The sequence below is a fragment of the Apteryx mantelli genome, chromosome 4, assembly GCF_036417845.1.
Source record: "Apteryx mantelli isolate bAptMan1 chromosome 4, bAptMan1.hap1, whole genome shotgun sequence".
Lineage (NCBI taxonomy): Eukaryota > Metazoa > Chordata > Aves > Apterygiformes > Apterygidae > Apteryx > Apteryx mantelli.
This window is the reverse complement of record NC_089981.1, coordinates 41,410,280-41,420,129: the sequence shown is the minus strand read 5'-3', so window position 1 is coordinate 41,420,129 and position 9,850 is coordinate 41,410,280. Positions and strand designations below refer to the sequence as shown.

General features: G+C 40.7%; 1 long non-coding RNA gene across 4 annotated transcripts in view; it reads left to right on the top strand.

Annotated features, from left to right (window-relative positions):
• The first annotated feature begins 716 nt into the window (after positions 1-716).
• Positions 717-9,850, top strand: part of LOC106498377 (uncharacterized) — a 269,160-nt gene continuing 260,026 nt past the window's right edge. For 2 of the 4 annotated variants that reach the window (XR_001294956.2, XR_010884014.1), the window contains exon 1: positions 717-859. This is a non-coding gene — a long non-coding RNA (uncharacterized lncRNA). Of the gene's footprint in view, positions 860-986; positions 1,022-1,552; positions 1,608-9,850 lie in introns of those variants that run through there. The other 2 variants (XR_001294958.2, XR_001294957.2) reach the window with 2 other exon arrangements.

The following is a 9,850-nucleotide window of genomic DNA, read 5'->3' as shown; positions in this document are numbered from 1 at the left end:
TTTGGGTAAGTCACTGTTAAGCAAACTGTCTGCTTTTGATTGCAAAGTGACTGTAAAGATTTTAGTAACATCTAACAGCTGGCAACTACACTTCAAATAATTCCAGGAACGATTGAGTGCTGAAATATATATTAAAAATTTTCAATTTTTCAGTTTTATTTAAAATTATGTTAAAAAATAAATGAATGCACACATCTTTTTCTCCCCGGTTTGGTAATATGATTGTACGAACTGTACAGTGTACAAAGAATCCTGACAGGGCATCTTTCAAGCCACCCGGTACGAGCAGGAGTAGGCACAACATTTGTTTGGGCTACAGTATTTTTGCCCCAAGCTAACTAGTAGAGACATGGGGAACCGAGAAGAGATCTGTCACTGCGGCCCCTACCGTTGTTCCGCTGGCTGCGTGCGCGACCTCAGCCACGGCCCCGCCTGCGCCCACACTTGCTCTTGCCCTGCCTCGGGCAGAAACGGCAGGGTGTCGGCGGCGAGGGCGTCGGCGGCGAGGGCTGCCGCGCGCCTTGGGCGGCGGAGGCCCCGATCTCCCCGCGGCCGGTCACAGCCGGTTCCAGCCGGATCCCTAACGGTTACGAACAGCCCCCGCGCGCCGAAGGGGCAACGGCTCGGAGCAGCCCGGGCGCGGTAACAAGGGCCGGAACCGCCAGGGGCGGGAGGAGGCGTGCGAAGCGGCGCGTTTCTGGGCAGAGCCGGGAAGGACGTTGCTGGGGACGCGGCTGGAGACGCGCCCTTGGAAGGAACCGCTCCGTGCCGAAGCAGGGCCCCCCCGCAGGGCCCGCGGGCGTCTCGCACCGGGTCAGGGACACCCTCGAGGGGACCGCGGCGACCCGCGCCGGCGCAAGTACTGGGTGATGGGTGGAGGAAGCGGGCAACCTCCGGACGGGCCGTGGGCCGGGACTGGGATAATTGTGGTGACTCGGAGGCTCCAGGGGGAGCATTGGTTCAGATGCTGGGAGTTTGCGTTGCGGTGTGGGCCGTGCGGCCGTTGTGTGTGAGGGGAGAGGTGCGAACAGCGCGGAAACAGGCGGGGAACGGGGAGTCCGACGGGACCCGAGAGAGCTTTTGCTGGACGGGAAGGCGATGGGAAGAGCCGGGTTGGGTCCTGCTCCCCGTTCCTGTGGCCTGGAGCCGGGGCCGTCTCGCCGTGCGGGATTCCAGAGCCCCAGCCCGGGGGCTGCGGCGGCTGCGAGACCCGAGAGCGCTGTGCCGGGGGTGCCCGGGGCTCCCCGTGTGCTCCCAGCGGCGCTGCGGAGGCACCGGGACCGCTGGGCAGGGCGGGAGAGTCGGGCTGACGGGCTTTGCCGCCGTAACGCGCTGCTTGAGGAGAGCCGTGATCAGCCGTCCTGGTCGGGAGCGAGCTGCAGCGGCGAGCCGAGAGCGGCTGCCCCGGAGCCAGCGGGAACCCGACACGGGCCGGCGGAAACGGTGGACTTCAGCAGGTTAAAAACCGAGCCCTTCCCTCCAGTTACAGTGATTAACGCCCATCCCCAGGGAGGCGCCCGCGCTGGCGATGGCGGCGCTGGGAAACCGGGACCGTGGCGATACAGCTGAGAAAGTGCAGCTCTGGGCGCTTGGGGCCTGTGGCACTTGTAAGCATTGCCCTGCGTGACGGAGGAGGGCTTTGGGATCAGCTGATGGGAGGATATATACGAAGTAGAGTTTATAATGGATGCATATTCAAACAGTTGTGAAGTGTGTGTTTCACGGTGGCAAGGTTTTAGTAGTGGGGGGCTGCAGGGTGCCCTTTGTGGGAGGAGATCATGAACTGTCCTTGTGCAAAGCAAGTAAAATTGTGACTGTATTGTAACCAATGGGAGTTTTGTTGGTGTCTTAAATAGGGCCAGGATTTCACCAGAGGTCAATGGGACTGCTTACAGGATATAAAATTAATTAGACACATAAACCTAGGGAGTATTGGAACCAAATTTGTTAATGGTGTTTTAGAGTGCTTTACAGATTGATTTTTGGGGTTGCTAGATTTTAGTTACTGTGGAACTTGTTTTATCACATCAGTTTGCAAGTTCAAAGGCTATTCTGCTATACTGAGACCAAAGGTCCAGTAGGAAATTTCTTTTTATTCTTTTATTTAGGCTCTTGAATCACCTATAAAATTGAAGTTGCACAAAATACTGGTCTCACAATTTAATTAAAAAAAAATTAGGACTGGTGACTGAAGCAGGTAAAATTCAGGTTTTGTATTTAAAATATGTGAGATTAAGCTTGGTCATATTTAAACATAATATCTATAAACACCTACATGTTTCTGAAGTATGAAATAAATGCCTAACACCACTCATTAGTCTTACCCCTGAAGTGGATAATGAAAGTTAATTAATTAGCCAGATTTGTGTTCTTTCTTAGCTCATTTAGGAGGTGAAATACAATTTGTAGGGTAGGTAAGGAAGGTTTCCTATGAGAAAATAATACTGATGCAAATTGAATTGCAAATCCTGTTGTTTTTATACTGAAATATGGTGGAGTAAACCTGTATGATTTCTTTGTGAAAGCTAAATCTGTGGTAATGCCTTTAAAGTGGTGTAGATCTAAAATAATTCCAGGTTAACCACCTTTACACCAGAATAACTGAGATCAGATCCTGATTATGAATTGTTTCACGCAATTCTGATTATAAAATACCAAGTTGGTGGCAAGGTATTGTTTTTGTATTTGATTTCTAATTACCATGTGCTCCAAATGCACTAGCTATGCCCAACATCAAGTCAGAGTTGACCATTATCTGGGATAACAAATATATGGATAAGCAAAATGGTCAAGTCCCTGCAAAATGGCAGTTCTTCTCTCTGTCCTGCCTCTTCTGCCAGGGCTTTGAAAGCCAGGCCTGTGGCTCTTTCTGCTACCATGGGAGTACCGCTATGAAGGTGTAACGGGTACTGCAGTGGTAGCTGTATATTCTTGCTTAGCAGTCCTCTCCCTGTGCTCTTACTTAAGCAGCAAAACCATCCAGTTTCCTCTTTTCCTCCCCATTTGCTCTGCTGCAGCTTTCTGTTCCAAGGCTTCCTTCTTCCTTCGGTTGTCCTGTCCCCTAGTTTTTCAGCCTGTTGATTTTGTAGAGCAGCCTTCAGCTGACTACAGAAAGATGCAGTGAAGCTCACAAAACCGGTGACTTCCTGCAGCTGCATTTTTAACATTATTAGAATCTTTCATATAAAAGAAAGCTTGATCACCAGCAGTGGAGTTGATTAAGAGACACCAGATGAGGTATTTTTCAACAGGAGAGTGCAGACTGATGGCAAGCTGTAAGCTTGTGTATCAGTGTGAATTTACCTTGTACAGTTTTAGGCCACACAGTAAAGTGGAGTAAGGAACTGTGCCATCAACAAATACTCTGGCAAATCCACATCCTGTCAGCAGTTTCTCTGTCTCAGCTGAGCTGAAAATAAAGGAATTGATGGTAAATCAATAGCGCTCTATTGTCATATGCAGTACTGGGCAATGGCAGCAATTAACAACCAAGCTATTTATAATAGTCCTCTGTGTTGACAAAACCTCAGAGTAGCTGTACCTTTCTGGAAATAGATTCTGATTATCTCTTGGTTTGGCAATTAAACTGTTCATTTCCTGCTGATCTCCAAATAAGCAGCAGAAGGGGATCTCTATATCTAGTACTAGTTGAGGTTACAAATGTAGATATGATCATCTATAGGATTACTAGTTATTTTCTAGATAATAACATATTACTAATGTATTTGCCTAAAAAAAATTGTAAACGGATTCAGAAATCATGCATCTATGGAAATCACTGAAGAAGGATATACTCTTCTCTGAAGCGTATATGCTTCTTGAGAATATATTTTGGTTTGGATTGGTATTTCCCACCTTCCTCCCCCCACCTCTGCCCCATTTTGGTCATATTTCCCTTCCTGAATGGTGCATACTTCTCTTTTTCCTAATCAATTTAGAAATGGTACAAGATAAATACCCTTCAGCATGAAGTTTTACTTCTATCAGCAATACCAAAAAGAGGTTAGTAATGCATTGTTCACCTGACCGTGTGTCTGCAATGGCTGTTAGGCTGAGGATCTAAAGAGAAAAGGTTTTCTTCTTTATTTGGTACACTATGAAACATTCAGCTCTTAACAAGGAATGCCTTAGGCCTAGAACTTTTTTTTTCATTATTGAGATGTCTGTGAGATTTCTGTGCTCCTGTCTTTCTGAAAAGAATTTTGTTCAGTTAGAGTAGTATCTACTGGGTAAGCATTTTGAGCCTTCTCTAGTTGCCAATTAACCTGTCCATCATAGGTTTTGACAGTGGTCTTACAGGTTTTCAAGAGAGGCACATCAGCAGCAAATGTAGTTTCAGTGACACGTTATGAAGATAGGATCTTCTCACCCAGCCCTTCAAGAGAACTTAAATACTTGGTGTCATCAGATAAAGGAGAGTAGATTCACGTGTATATGTGTACACATGAAGAGGTATTATACACACATGTAGCCGTAATGTTGTCATTTATTTCAAGCCTTTTTCAAGTTGTCAAAATACTTAAGCGTTAGTCATCCCAGGCTCTCAGACACCATATATCCTTTTCCAGTCTGTCAATCACACTTTGGAAGCGTCTCTGAAGTGGGTAGGGTGTGATCTTGCAACAGCACTTCACTAGAGGGGAATAGCTGGTATTTAGTGGGAGAACTATGCCCACGTGGCATGACCTGGGATGAAGCTCTATCTTCATCCTTGTTAGGAAAATAACCAGTATGTTTGTGTTATTACTAACTGTATTACACTAACAGCTAAGGAACTTCATTGCATTAGACACTACGTAAGTACATATAGAGAATGATCTTTGCCTTTACAAAGTTTTCATTTTGTTGGACTACTGTAGAGGATACTGTTTTATTGAATAAGCAAGCGGATATGTGTTTCTAAACTTCAGTTGTAAAAATAACTGAATTTTTTATTTGCTGTTGGCAGAGAGAGGGAAGCAAATCCAGGCCAGTCATCGTCAGTATTTTTCAGGCTGGTAGGGATGGGGGAAAAAGTGCTTTCAAAACACTTTGTTTTGTCTTTGTTTGAGGAATGCTCTTCAAATACAAAAAAACCCTACCCTGCCTGTGAGGAAATTTCAGCTTATGGTTATGTTTTGCGTAATCAGAACATTGAATGTTCGCTTTGAAAATGATAAAGCCTAAAGAAAAATAACTTCTCACTTATGCGAGAAGAAACTTCATAGCCTCACCTTTTTGGCCAAAATTATTCACTCAATTCAATATAGATTCAAATTTTGTTTTCATGAACTCAGAGCTAAACTTTTAGTAGATAAAATGTTGTCTAGCTTCATTGACACATTTTCTTCTGTATTTGCATTCTAGTCTACATGCGCTAACAAAAAAATTTGTTAGAATTTGTTTTTCCACCATAGCATTATATAGTGGCCTTTGCTTCTGAACTACTTCTGAGTCAGCCTGCTAGCTTTGGTGATGAAGCTGTGCAAAAAACCTCTCCTCCTTCTTCTGCCACCACTCCTTTAAGCATACCACCGAATTCTTACAGAAACAAATTTTATTTAATCTGGATTAATGCAGTGATCTGAGTTAAAATATTCCCCTCTTCTCCCCTCTCCTCTCCCCCCCGCCTTTTTTCTTTTTTCTTTTTTCTTTTTCTTTTTTTTTAGGGACAGAAAAATACTGTAAAGATAGACTTTAAGAAGCCTTCACTGCCCCAGCCAGCATATCATGAAAATGTGTCAGGAAGATGTTTCTGTATCCCTTGGCTGAAATTCACATGGATAACAAGATTTTATTGACCTAGTTCATTGTGTTATCTGAAGCAATTTATTGTGGCTTTTCTGTGAGATATAAATTCAGTGAATTTGTACTTGAGTACTGACATGTTATACGCAAGTTTTAATATATATACATCAGGTAAGAACTGTTGATACATGGCTTCCAATTTCTCGCATTGCTTCTCTGTTAACACTGTGCTCTAAGGGTTTTTGTTTGTTTGTTTTTCCTCCCTTCTCCTTCTCTCCCCACTGTATATTTGATTTGTTGTCTTATGTCCTATCTTGAAAAGGGATTTATATCAATGGACCATATACCCAAATGGGCTTTTGCATCCCATACTCTTTCTTCAGTTTCAAATTTCACATCTTTTATAAAAGCTTTTTGCTAGATTTTCAGCTGAAGTTGTTCCTTTGTCCATTTCATCCTTAGACTCTGTTAACCACTGAAGAGAAAAACCAAATGAATTTTGCTTTTCTGAGTTATCTGTTACATGGAATACAGAACATAGTAATAGAAGCAAATATTTTGTTACCATTACTGTGTTCTCCCCCCCGCCCCATCCCTCCCCCCCCAGATGTTAGCATCTAAATTATCCACCTGCCTTTGGAAAAGGATATTGAATGTGGTTTTACTTATTGCCTTTTCAGTGTAAAGCGCTCTAATGATTAGTTACAATTACAGGTTCCATGTGGTAAGCAGCAGTGTGCAACCTTTCATTGTGCAACTTCCTGTTTGCCTGGAGTCTTTTTGTTGTGCCAATTAACTTGACAAGTGCCCTAAAAATTACTTTATCTCCATTCTCTGATTAGTGCTGTCTCAAACTGGTTATCCACAGTGCTGTGTCATGCCACATTAGAATCACAGGGTTGATAAAGATCCTGATTCATAAAATGATCAAACTCAAGATTCACGGGTCTTACTCTGCTTGAGAAAAGTGCCACATACCTCTGTGTGAAAGTCAAACCTTCTCACGCTCATTTTTAAACTTTTGTCTCCTGCTAAAATGCTAATCCTAATTTTAGCTGTTCATGGGTGCAGTGCAACTTAAATCGGTTTCTTAAATGTTGAAATTGCATAATAATCTCTCATGAATTAATAAATTCAAAGTAACCTTTTTTTAAGTAGCTTCACAGTCTTAAAATTTTTGATGTTTGAAAAAATATCAGGTCTGTTATAAGTATGCATATATTACTTGTCCCTTTATGTTGTAGTAAATTTAGGAGACCATTTGGTCCATTCTGATTAGTTTCCATTTGCTTATATGTTCAAATTAATTAACATATGTGACTCTGCCTTTCCTTAAACAGTAACATCCTTGATTTAGTTTTGAATTTTATTTCTAATTATAGAAAATAAGCATATTAAGATACCAGTATGTTGATAACGTCCTTTGCTACTCACAGTTATTACCGCTCTAAAGTGAAGGTCAGTCCAGTGTGATGTCCTATCGCCATTGATGTCAGCTGGGACTGAGTTTTACTGTTGTTTAGCCAATCCATATGTACAATTTGCAGGGGATTTCTCTGGAAGCTTGAGCAGAATTATCTTGTTTAAGAAGGCAAGATGGAGATAGGGAGATGACAATGTAGTCATTAATAAATCCAAAACAAACCTGTGTGAAATCAAAATACTCCATACGGTATTCTCCCCTCAGCAAAAGAATGAGGAAGAGAATGAACTAGAAATGCTAGTCACATTGTTTAATGCACTATTCAAAAGTATTCAATTATTATAACACACAGTTAAGTAATCTATATATAGTGAAACAAAAAACTGTGCATATGGAAATATATTCTTATGGTCCTACTTTGTTTAAATATCCAAAAGAGAAAAAGCCAGGGTGTAGTTATTTTAGATACCTCTTATCTAATTTTATATAAATATATGTGTGTGTGTATATATATATTATAAACATTTTTTAAATTCCTTTCTGAATTTTTGTTTTTACTCAAGCTTTCTTGCAAGGGACTTAGTTACCTACAAATATAGAAGTGTGTTTCTTAGAAAATTCCTGGTTGATTTGTTGCCCTTTGCTTCTGTTGTGCTGACACTGAAAGCAATTTTTCCCCTAAATAATACTGAGTTATTTTTGTTTAGGATATATAAAAAAGGAAATTGGTACCACTGCCTTTGGCAGTGAAAATTTTAAAAGATCATAAGTCTAAAACTGTTCTTATTTGAAAAGGCTAACACTGCAGGTAAAATCTAAGGTAAAAAATGCAAGTGTAAAATCAGTGTAAAAAATGCAAGTGCAGTCTGTCCTTTGCTTATTGCAAAGAACACAAAGGAAATTACATGAAACATGCTGTCCAATAGCAACAGAAAGTAACATCAGGGTTATTTTTCTTTTATTTCTATGCTGATGTTTCAGATGTTTGGGGCTTTTTTTTTTTTCTTTATCCAATGGTGGTAGTTCTATATTTATTCTCTTAAGATCCTTTTATATTTATCTGTATCTTCAGGCATTCCTAATTGTGGCTGATTTGAACACTGAGGGCTTGAGCTTTATTCACTAGTTATATATTTCATTCTGTATATCTCAAAGAAATCCATTTTGGTCATTCCATGATGATAAGGACATTGCTGAGTCAGCATGGTAATAAATTGCAAAGAATGTTCTTGCAAATGGATTATCCCAGCATATCTCACTAGTACTTACATGTTTGAGTGACTGTAGCCAAAAGCTCTTCCTAACTCATTATGAAATCTCCATCCTACCCCTTTTACATAATTCTAACCAAAGCTCTTTCTAATTCTTAAGTTTTTGAGTAATTTCTGTGAAGCACTGCTGTAAGTACAGCACTGATTCACTCTGTGATACGCCCATGCAATGGCAGAATCTTTTCAAGTTACAGAATGAATATCCAAGGTCAGTGACAGTGCAATCTACAATCTTTCTTTGTGAAAGAAATGTAAGCACCTAATTTTAAGAAAGCTCAGATTCCAGCAGCTGATTAAACTGGAGATATTGATTTCTTTTGAATATTTTCTTCTTTGGTGTATAAGTACATTTTTTATAGAAGTTCTCTGCTCTCAGGTGCAAGGGTTTTCAGTCTCTTTCATTCAGAGATGCCATAAGAAGTTCCTAAGTGCCGAGAAAAGATTAATTTTTCATATTTGGATTTGCATCTTGGCCTTTGTTTACCTCTGTGTTTTATTCAACTCTATAATGCAACATGGAAAATGTTCCTTCCCAACTAATTCTATATGCATCATGGAAATGTTCCTTCCCAGCTCAGTGCCTTAACTATAGAATCATAATCCATTTTGCCTGCTTTCTTCTATCCCTGTGATTCTTGAATTCTCTGCTACACCATGGCCCAACTTCAACAGAAAAGACATATGACTTACCTAAACCATTCTGTAGCTCAGAATTCTGAGGGGAAACAAGGTACTCTCATGTACCCTCAGGCTGCTGAGAAGACAAAATCCAGATTTCCCATTTGTTCGGTGAATATTGAAATTACCAAGGTGGACCATGATTCGCATCCCTTCTTTTTTCTCTTTAGAAGACAAAAGAAAAAGAGTCCGTAAAGAGGAGCTTGCCATCTGAATCATGAATACAGAAAAATTCCTAATGTCTAGACAGAAAGAGAAACTGAAATAGTACCTAAGTGTTAAAAATACATGTAAAAATTAAGTGATAACTATTCATACATTTTTGTACTTCCTATAAAAGTGATGGCAACAGTAGCAACTATCCAGAGAAGTCTAAAATATTATTAGGGATTATATGTAAACTCTGAAAAAATTGAGAGTATTATTAACTCAAGCTGTGAGTAGAACTGCTGTGTATAGAACCGTACTCTTCATGACTAACAGGACTAAGAATGCAAAGTAACCACAGCAAGCACAAAATTTGATCTGGGGCACCAAAAAAAGGAATGGGGGGTACGAGCTGTTCTTTTTGGTATGCTAATGGGATTTCAAACTTTAACAAATTGCTTTTTGAGCAATATTAAACTAGGGTTTTGTTTGATTTGATTTGTAATCGGGTACTGATTAAGCTGCAATAATATTTACAAGAGGTGAAGCATAGCTTTGTTGTTTATTACAACTCTTGCAGCTTAGATGTTCCTTAAAGAAACTT